This window comes from Colobus angolensis, unplaced genomic scaffold (assembly GCF_000951035.1).
Source record: "Colobus angolensis palliatus isolate OR3802 unplaced genomic scaffold, Cang.pa_1.0 Scaffold55, whole genome shotgun sequence".
Classification (NCBI taxonomy): domain Eukaryota; kingdom Metazoa; phylum Chordata; class Mammalia; order Primates; family Cercopithecidae; genus Colobus; species Colobus angolensis.
Genome location: NW_012119043.1, coordinates 3066494 through 3080616, shown reverse-complemented (window position 1 = coordinate 3080616; position 14123 = coordinate 3066494). Strand labels below are relative to the sequence as shown.

The following is a 14123-nucleotide window of genomic DNA, read 5'->3' as shown; positions in this document are numbered from 1 at the left end:
TATGCTAGCTTGTAAGATGTGTTTTTATTAAACATTATATCAATTACTATTCCATGGACCTCTGACACAAGTGTATTCATCATTTTAATGACCGCATAATACTCTCTCATGTTCTGTGCTCTACATAGGAAGCTATTACCTTAAGATTGAGCATTTAGTTTGTCACCAATATTTTGACATTGCAAGTAAAATAACAATGGTGGCTTAGTCCAGGTGTCCTTTTGTTTCCATTCGACTGGAATAATAAGAAATAATGAATAAGATTGGGTCAAAAGAAATAATTACCTGTTTGGTCATTCGTAGGTATGAGTACTCTGGTTTTTAAATGATTTCTACTAAATTGCAAGATGCCCAGTAAATAAGGAAACCAGTCTTATAACAACATCACCAATATGGGAAAAGGTAGTATTCTTATTTCATGTTAACCTGGCTAATTTTAGTAGATAGAGATGGGTATATTATATGGTTTTAATTTGCATTTTCATACCATTATCAAGGAAAGGTGTTTACTGTGTGTTTAAGTCTACTTATGCTTTCTTAGGGGTATGTTTTCTGTTATATCCTTAGCTCTTATAACTTTATGATTTCTTTATGAAAACATTCCAGTCATGGGGCAAAATTAACATTTGTCAGCTCGTGAATTGATGAATTCAATCAACATGAAAACTCCATCTGAATAGATTAAATTAAAAATACATATGTTTGGCTGGGAGCAGTGGCTCACTCCTGTAATCCCAGCTCTTTGGGAGGCCAAGATGGAAGGACTGCTTGAGCTCAGGACTTGGAGGCCAGCCTGGGCAACACAGGGAAAACCTCATCTCTGCAATAAGTTAAAATAAAAAAATAAAAAAAAAACCATAGCCAGGCATAATGGTGTACTCCTGTAGTTCCAGCTACTCGGGAAGCTGAGGTAGAAGGATCACACTGAGTACAATATGCCTACTTGGTACTATATAACTACTTGTGCCCAACAGGCTGAGGCTGCAGTGAGCCATGATCATACCATCACACTCCAGCACGGGCACTAGAGCAAGACCTCGTCTCGATATATAGAGATCAGATAGGTAGATAGATAGATAGATAGACAGACAGACAGACAGACAGACATAGGTTTTCCTTACTTCAAGTTAGGGTACTAATTTGAAGGGACGCACAGGTAGACTTGGAGTTTTTCAATTACTCCTTTGACTTGATTCTCCAGATACCATGGGTCAGTTACTTCGGCTGAGAAGGGCCGTCTACCTCCCTGGCTGGGCCAGATCTGCCTGCCTGGCTCACGGTGAGCATTTGCTTTTCCACTGTGCTCCCTTAACCAAAAGCCAAAACTCCTTAAGCTTAGGACCTTTTCTGTTCTGAAGGTTCTGTCCTCCAAAGCACCCAGAAAACCTTTTGGTTGAATAGGAAATATAAAATTTGCCAAGAGGGTAGATCTTAAGTGTTCTCACCACACTCACACACACAAAAAGAAAAGAAACAAACAAACAAAAAACCCAGCAATATATGAGATGATAGATTTGTTAATTCACTTGATTCTAATGACTTTTTCTTCTTCTTCTTTTTTTTTTTTTTTTTTTGAGATGGAGTCTTGCTCTGTCACCCAGGCTAGAGTGCAGGGGCGTGATCTCGGCTCACTGCAAGCTCTGCCTCTTTTACATAATGTCTATGAATATGTAAACATCAAGTTGTATACCTTAAACGTATAATTTTTACTTGTCGATCATACTTCAATCAATCTGAAAAACAAAGAAAATATGAAAAACCTCTGGTTGATCTGCAAATTCTAATAGCTGTTAGTTTAAAATGACCACAGTAAAAAGAAGATCACGCAGTTTCTATGACTTCATGCAACAATAAATCCTAACCCAGAATTGGCCAAAATGCCTCATAACTTGATAAAAAGCAGCTCCATATATGAAGTGAGTTGGGTGAGGATGTTTGTGTGGTAGACGCACGCACACACACGGGCACAGTTTCCCACCCCATCCTTGGATTCTGTTGTTATTGCATCATGTTCCATCACAAATTTTTTCAGCAACCTACTTGCTGAGATGGATGGCACAATCCCGGGGTTTTCTGACCTTGATCAACATGAAGAAAATTTCAGCTGAACTGTGCAAAAGTGCAGGGAAAACATAAATCACATTTGGACAGGGCATGCTTTCTATCTAAAGTGTGAAGTCACCCAATCACACATCAAGAAGTGGTATAATAGAACCCACCAACTGAAGAGAAAGAAAAATTAATTAACGTTCACTCCAGTCATCACAAAAAAAGACATTGCCTTTTTTTTTTATAAGAGATGACAGAACAATCTTAGAAAAATAGCTCTGCGCTTGATTAAGCATTTCCTAAATGCATTTTCATTCAGAACTTAAAGAAAGAAGTTTGCTAAAAATTACACAAAAGAATAGACTTGCTTCTTTTAAGTAAAATAAGTGGCACATGAAAGTAATAGCTATAATTAGTGGTATTAAAATATAAGCAATTCATTCCCAATTAATACAAAATTGCAAAGAGATGACAAATATCATCATAGACAAATCACACTTTTAAAATTAAGGCATCAAAACATAACTCTTGTTATCTGAGGATGACATCATGTGAATTGTTACCACAATGTAATCAATAGAGAAGGCTTCTCAAGTACCTAGGAAAGTGTGGCTACCCATGCCTGATATAAAGCTCTCACTTGTTAAATTATCTTTAAGCCATGCACTATCCATGAAAATACCGGTGCCTTGTTAAGCTGCAAATCCATAACATAAGGAAAACAGGCATGCGCCAAAGAACAGAAGCATCTTTGGGCTGAAACACACAACATGTGGCTTTGTATCACTCCTCAGTTGCCAGATTCTGTGCCAGGAACAACTAAACTGTATCTGGCAGGTGCCCTGTGGCTCTCACTCCTCCACCCTTGGCAGGCATCACTAATCAATCATGCACTCTTTCTGGGAGAAGCCACACGCCACAATCTGAGACTCCTCATCAACAAGGTGTTCTGTGCAGCCACAATCAATCTGAGTTGACACCAGAGATTCAATCTGTATCCAATCCCTGGTCTGCAACTTCACTTAGTTTTCTCAACTCCATGCTCTTTCACTCAGATTGAGAAGTAGCTACAGAATACACAAAACTCTAGACAGGTAATTGAGGGTTTGGTATCCAGCTTAAGCTTTGTAATTTACTTTGCTATCATCTTAACTGGTCCTAGATGTACACTCTGATCTCACCAGGAATGTAAGACACAGAGTCAAAGATTTAAAAAAGAGTAGCAGGAAAGCAGATATAAGTGTAATAATCAGGCAGCTTGTACATCTTTGTTTTTTTTTAGAGAGACGGTCTTGCTCTGTCACCCAGGTTGGAGTGCGGTGGTGCGATTATAGCTCACTGCAGCCTTGAACTCTTGGGCTCAAGAGATCCTTCTCCTTAAGCCTTCTGAGTAGCTGGGACTACAGGCACGCACCATCATGCCTAACTATGTGGCTAATTTTTTTTTTTCTTCAATTTTGCAGAAATGGGGTCTATGTTGCCCAGGCTGGTCTCAAACTCCTGAGCTCAAGTAATCCTCCCGCTTGTGTCCAAAAAGCACTGGGATTCCAGGCGTCAGCCACCATGCCCAGCCAGCTTGCACTTATTCAAGGTGCATCCTGTGCCTAGCCAAGATGGTAAGTACCCTCAGTGTAAGAGCTCACTGAGTCCCACAGTGACCCTGGAAAATATTCTCTCCTCCTCTCCATTTTATATGAGACCTTGAGCATGTGAGAGGTTAAATAACCAGGAAGCCACCACGCTGGGGTTCAAAGCCAGGCCTTTTAGAATCCTAAGCTGAAGCTCTTAGCCACATGGTTATACCTGGGATTCTTTAGATACACTTCCCAAAGCCAACTTCAAGGCTGTATGGAGGGTGTATGAGACCAATAGCCCGATCTACCTCAGTGCTTTTCATTGCACTCTCTGGGGTACCACTGTGCCCATGGCACCAATGAGGGTGCCCAGCGGCTTCTCATCATCTGTCATGTAGGTTTCGGGCCCATCAGAGGCTAATTTAACTCAACACCACATTCACTTTAGAAGCGCTGCGACTTTTTACCTGCCTCCCTCTCCCGCAACCCACCACCACCCTCACATTTTCCTAAAATAAATGAAAGAGGAAAGTACGGTTCACATCTCATTTTCAAAGTTTAGTAAAAGAGTTAACCTGTGAATAAAATATAAAAGGCAGGTGCAGAGACCCATCCTAGAGTCAGAAGCTTTTGGCTACAAAAATAACTGTCAGCTGTGCTGGCAAGTGAGACACTGCCTGGAACCATGAGCATTTTGATGGTTCTGTGGAGCAGACTCATTGAGGACTCCGAGATAAATACCTTAGGCTGAGTGATTGAGAGGAAATATAAATGCAGAGATATATCACAGGATGGCATTTAGCAGTAGCCCAGGTTATTTCTGTTGAGGGCTGTGTTGCAATAACTCTCGTAAGTAAAGTCACTGTTTACCTGTGTGTCAGGCCCTAAGCATGTGGAGTATAGAAGGGACATGTTTTCTTGTTCCTGTGAAGCATGCTTGGAAGAGGCAGTACAGTCTAGAGGTTAAGACTCAAACAAAGACTTCCTGGGTTCCCACCTCCATACTTACCACCTGGGTGACGAAAGAGTCTTACTCTGTCACCCAGGGTGTAGTGCAGGGGCGTGATCTCAACCCACTATAACCTCTGCCTTCCAGGTTCAAGTGATTCTCCTAACTCAGCATCCCGAGTAGGGTGGCTGGGATTATAGGTGCCCACTACCACACATGGATAAATTTTGTACTTGTGGTAGGGACAGGTTTTCATCATGTTGGCCAGGCTGGCTTCAAACTCCTGACCTCAGGTGATCTGCCCACCTCGGCCTCCCAAAGTGCTGGGATTAGAGGCATGAGCCACTGTGCCTGGCCTCAGTCACATTCTTGAACTCCGCCTGTATTAGTCTGTTTTCATGCTGCTGATAAAGACATACCTGAGACTGAATAATTTACAAAGAAAGAAAGGTTTAAAAGACTCACAGTTCCATGTGGCTGGGGAGGCCTCATAATCATGATGGAAGGCAAAAGGTACATTTTATATGGTGGCAGAGAAGACAGAAAAACAAGCGAAAGGGGTTTCCTCTTATAAAACCATCAGATCTCATGAGACTTATTCACTACCACGAGAACAGTGTGGGGGACACCATCCCCATGGTTCAGTGACCTCCTACCAGGTCCCTCTTACCACATGTGGGAATTACGGGAGCTCTAATTCAAGATGAGATTTGGGTGGGGACATGGTCAAACCATACCACCTCCATCCCTCATTTTTCTCATCTGTAACATGGGGATAAATATTGTATCTGTCTTAAAAGATCTTTTTAAGGATTCAATCATAGAATATGCATAAAGTACTAAAAAAATGGTCTATGGCCTCTAGTAAATCCTCAATGCAAGGTAGTAGCTATATTATTATTCATTTTCCCTTCTAGAAAAATAATATCAGTCAAGGTTTCTTTAGTGGACAATCCCTCCTTCTTCTTTTTTTCTTTTTCTTTTTCTTTTCTTTTTTTTTTTTGAGATGGAGTTTCACTCTTGTTACCCAGACTGGAATGTGATGGCACAATCTCAGCTCACTGCAATCCCCGCCTCCTGGGTTTAAGTGATTCTCCTACCTCAGCCTCCCAAGTAGCTGCAATTACAGGTGCCCCTCACTACGCCCGGCTAATTTTTTATTATTTTTTATTTTTAGTAGAGACAGGGTTTCACCATGTTGGCCTGGCTGGTCTCCAATTCTTGACCTCAGGTAATCTGCCCACCTGGGCCTCCCAAAGTGCTGGGATTACAGGCATGAGCCACCACGCCCAGCCCCCTCCCTCTTTTTTAAGTCCGTTTAAGTCATTTAGCTGGACCCTCATCCCACTTCTGGGGTGGCTGAGGGAAACAAATAGGAGGGACACTGCCCTTTATAGCTAAGAGATACCTGTTAAGCCACATCCAGGAATTGTACTAAGCCACTGAAAAAGAAGCTCCTTTTCTCTGCAGGTGGGAGTTAATATAGCTGGTGGTTGCCATCCTTAGCATCTGGTGAAATTAAAGCACCAGCATCCAGCTATGCCAGAAGACAGCCCCACTTTACTCATAACTGTCATGTATTTTTCTCCTTAAGTTGGTCCGACTTTATTTTCTATGACAATTGAAAACGCCCCGGCTAATGCTCCACACAAGAACAATGCATGGGATGCATGATTTACAAACAGTGTCTGTCCCTGCTTCACAGATGATGCAGCTGTGGACAGACAGGAATGTGACTTTTCCAAGGTCTGCCAGCTGGTGAAGGGGCAGAACCGGGATTCAATGCCAGATCCGTTGGACTGTAAAACTATACTACCTTGTGTTTCTAAATAAATTAGGAGGAGTGAACAAAACTGCTGAGGATTTCCTGGCAGCAGCCCGTCTCTACCAATGGAATATCTCCAGGATTGACTTCCATCCCCTCCTATCTGTGGGTTCTGAACACGCAATTTCAGACACTGGATTCATCATCTCTGCTGTTGCCTGGTCCCCAGTCTCAGTAAAAATGATGTTGAATCTCCCTGGTGGTGGGTTACATGTGCAGCTTTCTCTCCCGCAGCTCTGATTCTCAGCAGAGCACAAAGGCACAATGAGATCTACTTGTGATATATACACAACGTCCCACCAAGATCCCAACCACAAGCTCTTACTGAGCAAAGGAGCTGAGGCAGGTCTGCAGATACAAGATGATTTGCTGATGCTAGATGACCACGCACTTTTCTTTGACCAGAGATTGTAGGACCAGGGGTGAGGGGTTGCCCTAAACAACAGACTGGCTAGTAGCTATGCATTAGTTTGGAATGAGAGCCATGTCCAAGAGGAACGAGGGTTACTAATCTAAAGAAGATTGACAGTTTCAGGGAATCTGCATAAGTTGTAAAATACAGAATGAACAGAAAAGCCCAGCAACGCAGCGAAAGGCTTTGCTGGTGTTAGATCTCTCTGTCCCATTCCTTGGCTAGAGATGGCTGGACCAGGAGGGAACTGACAGAAGTCTCAAAGGTCATGCATACACATAATCTATGAGCAAGCAGACTCCATAAGACAAAGAAACTGTTTTTACGCACCTGACCATTTCTCATGCTGATAGCACATTCCATGTGACACAGATTTCATTCTATATTAAAGGACATAATACTCTTCCTGCTCATAAAGTTTCAGGTGGACTAGCCTTTGCCTGCTTTGAGCCTCATCTCAAGCCACTTTTCCCACTGCTGCCTAACCCCTAGCTAGACTGACCTCTATTCAGTTCCTTAGTCATGCCATGCTCAACCTCCAGACGTCCTCCTCTGCACCTGGCCCAGGATGCTGTCCACCCCATCTCCCTTCAGACTCAAACTCAAATACCCTTCCTGCAGGATGCTCTAATTTCCATTTCCAAAGATTCCAGGAATTTTGGAGCTTCTTCCATTTTAATGCATATGCATAACCAGCCTTAAACAAAGGATACTGGAAGCAGAAAAGAAATCCAATCCCCAGGGCACTTTGTGAGTCTCATCCAGATGGGTGCTCACCGCAGCCTCTGCCCTTATCTGCCTTAAATACCTCGCTTTGGTCTATGAAGGGAAACTATTCCATGAATACTCCCCATTCTAGAAAGAGGCCCTCCCAGGAAGGAGTGAACCTTCCCCTTCCGTCTTTGTTCTGCTATCAGAAGAGATCTAGTCCACTCGTCATCCCAGGGGCAAGAGAGCGACACTAATAGAAACTAATAGAAACCAATCCTGCTGGCTATGTCATGCTCATATGCAGCCTCATTGGCACATAAGCCCTAAACCAGGAGATTAATCCATTGTCAGTGTTGATCAACGCCTTTCTTCCACATGGTAGCAAAGTGTACACAAATACTTAAGCTGAACCATCTCTGACAAGTTCCTGGGTGGACCCATTCATGACGCCCATCCATCGCCAGTAAGTCACGTGGATAGGATTTATCTACTCTCTTGAAAATGCAAACCTTCCTTCTCCCCATCTCCTGTATGCCTCTAGTTCAGATCCATTCTCCGACCTGGACTCCTGTGTCCATCCCTGCCCGCTTCTGGTTCCCTCCTGCACACAAGGAGAGTTTGAAACTTAAATAATGCAAACAAGAAACTCTCCCCTGAATGCAAACCCACCAGTAGAAAACAGTTGTTTCCTATACTTCAGTTATGTGCAGTCCATACTCCCAATGTTTCCACATTCATGTGCTTTTCTTTAAATTGCTTTTGTTCTTAATAAATGTGTTACAAGTCATTTAAGTTTTATTTTAAAGAAAAGAAACGGCTCGTTGAAGTAAACAGAAAGAGCAGTATCCTTTGTCATAAGTAGAAAGTAACTCTAATTCAAAAGTGAAACACTGTTATTCAGTTAAAGCCAGACGCCAGAACTGCCTGTCAAGGGCTCTGGGTCTCTTGGTTAAAAAGGTAGATGATCAAACACTTGAGTCTTTTAGGTTTTTTTTTTTTTTTTTAAATCAACCACCAAATAATGTCTTTGATGTAATGTCAAGGTCTGAGAAATAGTTGACAAGGAAATAACTTCCCTACTATGTGATTTGATACCATATCCATGAACTGCCTGAAGATACCTTGTTTGCCACCTGAAATCTAATCTAAGTGTTTCAACACTTGTACAACACTGGCCTGCAGGAAAATGTGTTCCACTTCTATACCTCACCTCTATTTTTCTCCCTAGCTTCACTAAGGTACAAACTAAAAAACAAAAACAAAAATTGTATATATTTAACAGGTACAATGTGATCTTTTGATAAATGTTTACATTATGAAAAGATTACTACTACTAAGCTAATTAACATATCCATCATCTCACATACTTACTTTGTGTGTGTGTGTGTGTGTGAACACTTGAGATCTACTCTTTTATCACATTTTAAGTCTAAAATACATTAATTAACTCTAATCACTATGGTGTACATCAGTTCTCTATAACTTAATCATCTTATAGATGAAGGTTTGTATCCTTTGACCAAGATCCTCCCTTTTTTCACCCCCCGGTCTCTGGCAACCCACTATCCTACTCTCTGCTTTTTTGAGTTTGAATTTTTTAGATTCCACGTAAAAGTGAGATCATGTACTATTTGTCCTTCTGTGTCTGGCTTATTTCACTTTACCTAACGTCCTCTAGGTTCATCTATCTTGTTGCAAATGGCAGCATTCCCTTCATTTTAACAGCTAAATAATATTCCATTGTAGAACTTCCATGCTATTAAAATGGATATTCTTATATAATACCCTTATAGCCATTATGCACAATGGTATGGAGGCCCTTCAAAAAATGAGAAATCGAACTACCAAATAATCCAGGCATCTCAATGCTTAAAACACCATCCCAAAGAGACAGGTGCATTCCCATGTTCACTCTGTCACACATCACAAAAAAAGGGGCAACTTAGCCCTGTGATTTCTCAAGGTCCAGGCTGACTTCATCTTGTTCGAGTCAAAGTGTTCAGCTTCCTGTACTCAACCCCAGGGCCAGCTTCTGGGTCTGTCTCTGGGCTCCACTCCCAGTTCTTATTCCCCTGATGACTTTCACTTTGGCTGGGTCCTTCATACAAACTTTAAGTACCTTCTTGGTGCTGTGTAACGCTGGCCCCATCCAGTAAAGATTTGCCTTCCATGGGCACAGAGGACTGACACAGAGCCTCAATCCATTGGCCTGATAAACTATTCCCTCCGTAACCTGTTACCCACTCACTCCTGTAGTCTCTCCTTTGGCCAATCTCAGACACACACATCAGACTTGCGTTTGCCATAAACAGACCATGTTCTCTACACCGTCTTGTCCTCGCTATGCTGCTCCCTCTGCCAGAAGGGCCTTTGGTAGACCGACAAAGCCTGGAATTATGCACATGTGAGCTCTTTCTAACCAACTGAGAGTTAGCTTGCAGCACTCAAGTCTTGTCTCTTGAAACTTTTCTGCATAAGTGCTTCATTTGCTTGCACATAGTGTGTTAAAAATCAGTGGTATTACAGGAAAATCCAGATTGGCTTAGAAAACATCAGTACTGAATCTATATTCCACATGGCCCCATTTAGCTGAATAATAGTTCCCAAGATATGAAGGCATCACCCTCCAGGTCACTGCAGTGGACAGGACTTCACATTAAAGACAATCACTCCGCTCCCCTCTCCATTAATTCATTAATTCCTACCCGGACTGGGCAAGCAGGTGCATTTGCATTTCCTGAGCTACACCAAGGATCCCCTTCCTCTATGAAATATTTCCAAGGTCTACTAGGTTCCATTGGTTGCCCACTCCCCTGAGATCCCCTAAGACTTTCCAAGGCCTCATTTTATAAAATAAATGTAATGATAAACGACATGGTAGGTCTGTACGTGTGGATACCAGTAAAAATAAAAATAACAGCAGCTACAGTTAATCGAGTTCTTATTTTGTGCCAGGTATTATATAACATGATTTGCAGTATTATCTTATAAATTCCTCAAACCAATATTTCAAGCAGATTGTATCACCCCCAATTTACAGATAAGCAGATGGAGATAGACACAGGGTAAGAAAGCTTCTCAAGGTCACAGAGCTGCTATGTGGGAGGGCTGGGACTGAAACCCCGACATTTCAAGCTCCAAAGGCTACGTACAGACCCTGGAGTGAGAATCTCTGAGCTCAAATCCTGGCCTCATGATACATCTTGAATAATCTTGGGTAAGTGACTTAATGTGTCTGAGCTACCAACCATTACCTATGCAAGAATTACTTTTTCATGTTTATTTTTAGTTCTGGGGGATGCAGGATGCACAGGTTTGTTATATAAGTAATCGTGTGTCATAGTAGTTGGCTATACCTATCAATCCATCACCAAGGTATTAAACCCAGCATGCATTAGCTATTTTCCCTAAAACTCTTTCAACAAGAAATTTCTTTCTTTTTTTTTTTAGATGAAGTCTCACTCTTGTTGCCCAGGCTGAAGTGCAATGGTGCCATCTTAGCTCACTGCAACCTGTGCCTCCCAGGTTCAAGCAATTCACCCGCCTCAGCCTCCCGAGTAGCTGGGACTACAGGTGCACACCACCACACCTAGCAAATTTTTGTATTTTTAGTAGAGATGATGTTTCACGATGTTGGCCATGCTGGTCTCGAACTCCTGACCTTGTGATCCGCCCTCTTCAGCCTCCAAAGTGCTGGGATTACAGGTGTGAGCCACCACACTCAGCCTCCCTAACACTCTTTAAGCAATAATTTCTAACCCTTGTATCCACTGTGCTGAAATTGCCAAAGGTAGGAACCGAATGAGGTCTTTGGAAAGTAAGGTCAGCACTCCAGTTCTGGTGCTACTGTCCCTCATCCTCAAAGCCAGAAGACATCTGACCACCCCACTGTTGGGTGCCAGCTACTTCCCGGAGGGGCATGCTTGTGAACACCATGAAGAATCCCCACCGTGAGCCAGCTAGAGCTGCGATGTGGGAGCCAAAAGCCAGCCCCATATTGAAAACCATACCATTTACTTGGCGATAAGTGAAGATGTCAGTCGAGACACAAATCCATCAACTGGGAAATATAATTCTCATACTCCACCAGTGTAATTCTTGTTTTTTTTTTTTTTGTGCAAGGCAGGGTAGTAGCATTGAACCTAAGAGCACAGACTCTGGAGTAAGAATCTCTGAGCTTAAATCCTGGCCTCTTGCTTGAGTGATCTCAGGCAAGTCATTGAATGTGCCTGAGCTTCCTTTATTTTCCCTGTAAAACAGGGAAACGACGGTACTTCCACCCCACAGCTGTTTTAAGTATCCGACAGTACTTAAGATGCCTGATCTGGAAGAAGAATTGTGAAAAGATGAGTTCAGAACTCTCAGTGTTAACCACAGCATGAAAGCTTCTATCTCCCAACTGCAGCTTCAATGGGACCCGATCTGAAAGTCGCCATAACTTGGAAAACCGCTCAAACTCCTTTCAGGCAATTTTATAGCAGATCTGAACCCGTTTAGCTGCACCGGGCCAGGCGATAAGTGAGAAGAGGAAGCCCCGTCTGTGTTTACAGCCTTTGACAAATGGGCTCTCATCTCCTCCTGACAGATTCTCCCCCTGACTGATCCATCAGCCTTTCCTCTCATCACCTGAATCTCAGTCTTCATAACAGTACTGAAATTCAGATGGATCTTGCAGCACAAATAAAAATGAATTTAAATGCCTCAGTGCCCCAGCGGAAACACGGGTACTGTAAATGTCAAATGCATGCGGTTTTGTGAGGCCATACTCCAAGTGACGGGTTACCTCCCGTCACCTTTGCTAAATCTGCCTTAGCTCCACAACGCTCACCTGCAGAAGGAAAACAAAACAAAACATAACAAAAACCTGTGCTCCTGCTTCCTATTAAAGGGTGAAAAACTCCACCAGCCCTTAGGATCTCCCTAGGACACCCTCTGAGACAATGTAAGCAATGACCAGGAACCCATCCAAGCAGAGGTACATTCAGAGGGGCTCTGCTAATTGGCGGGCTTGGAAGCGAAAGAAAAACATAAAATCACTCTCCAAGACACATTATGAATTTCCCCATAAACAGCCAGGCAAGGTTTTCCAAATGACAATTAGTTTCCTGTCACCCTGAGAGAAAATAGGCTTCTGGGGTAAAGAAAAATTGAAAAACAAGAGAGGACAAAAATTCTTTTATTCTATGAAGAGTCTCAGATCGAGCCCAGACTGTGTACAGACCAAGAAGAACGATTGTATTGCTCTTCATTAAGATGAGGGCTCTCGGCCGGGCATGGTGGCTCACACCTGTAATCCCAGGACTTTGGGAGGCTGAGGTGGGCAGATCATGAGGTCAGGAGTTCGAGATCATCCTGGCCAACATGGTAAAACCCCATCTCTACTAAGAATACAAAAATTAGCCAGGCATGGTGGTAAGCACCTACAGTCCCAGATACTTGAGAGGCTGAGGCAGGAGAATCGTTTGAACCCAGGAGGCAGAGGATGCAGTGAGCTGAGATCATGATCACACCACTGCACTCCAGTCTGGAGACAGAGGGAGACTCCGTTTCCAAAAAAAGGCTCTCTTCCACTCTTGGAATTCACCATTTATCTTCTATCATGATGTCTGGTCTAAGATTCAGTGGGAAAATCACTCATCTCAAGGTAAACGGCCCCAATGAATGCAAGAGAATAGGAGTGAGTCACAAATCAAAGAGGCCCCATAGGACTCCATGGAAAACCTAAGATTTTATCTTTTCTAAAATTCTTCTATCAAGAAGATATTCAACAACATACATAGGTATAGATCAAGGCACACAAATATATCCTTCTATATGGAATATCTGGAATCGAAGTAGACAGAAAGCCAGGGGAGGTGAAAGAAAAACAAAAAATAATGAAAAATAATGTGATTCTTGGGAAGCCATTGCATCCTATAGGGCTTCTGTGAAGCTCCCTTAACTAAAAAACAAAACAAAACAAAACAGGAAAAAAAAAGCTTTAAAGAAAGCACCACCAGTTCTCTTTCAGAGCTCTCAACAGTCGTAAAAATCCACATGGGCCAAGGGGCTGCCGCTTCAGACACAGGTTTACTTATTATTTTGGCACTTCTGCCATCTCTTGTCACTTCAATTCCACTTTATCAAATTACTGATTTTTCCAGAAGCATGTGGATTAAATGGAGAGGGACACGCACACACACATGTGGGGGAGCAAGTGTCATGACTCCAGTGGCGAAATTTCCTAACTACACGTCCGTGTGGCAGAGGCACCAGAGTGCACTCCCAGAACCTGGTGGCGATCATTCCAGCTGCTGCAGCCACCGTCTCCCTGTGTGGCCTCACACTATATCACCAAGCAGAGAGGAAGGAGGATGGAGTTCTACTGCTGGGGTGAGGGGCATACTGCCTCTGTGGGATCATTAGAGTTTGCGTCTTGACTCTTCAGTTAAGGGAAATATCTCCAATACATAAAGCAACCTCCTAAAACCTTACTCCCAATCTCTTCTTAACAATAGTTAGAACCAGAGAAACTATAGCCTAAGATTCACCGTATTACTGGGAATTTGAAGGAAGGAAAAAGAAGGAAGGAAGGAAGGTGAGAAAGAGGGAAGAAACGGAGGA

The 14123-nt window shown here is 42.7% G+C and overlaps 1 protein-coding gene across 4 annotated transcripts in view; it reads right to left on the bottom strand.

Annotated features, from left to right (window-relative positions):
* Positions 1-14123, bottom strand: part of RBFOX1 (RNA binding protein, fox-1 homolog (C. elegans) 1) — a 1723406-nt gene that overhangs the window by 1053419 nt on the left and 655864 nt on the right. The window lies entirely within an intron of this gene.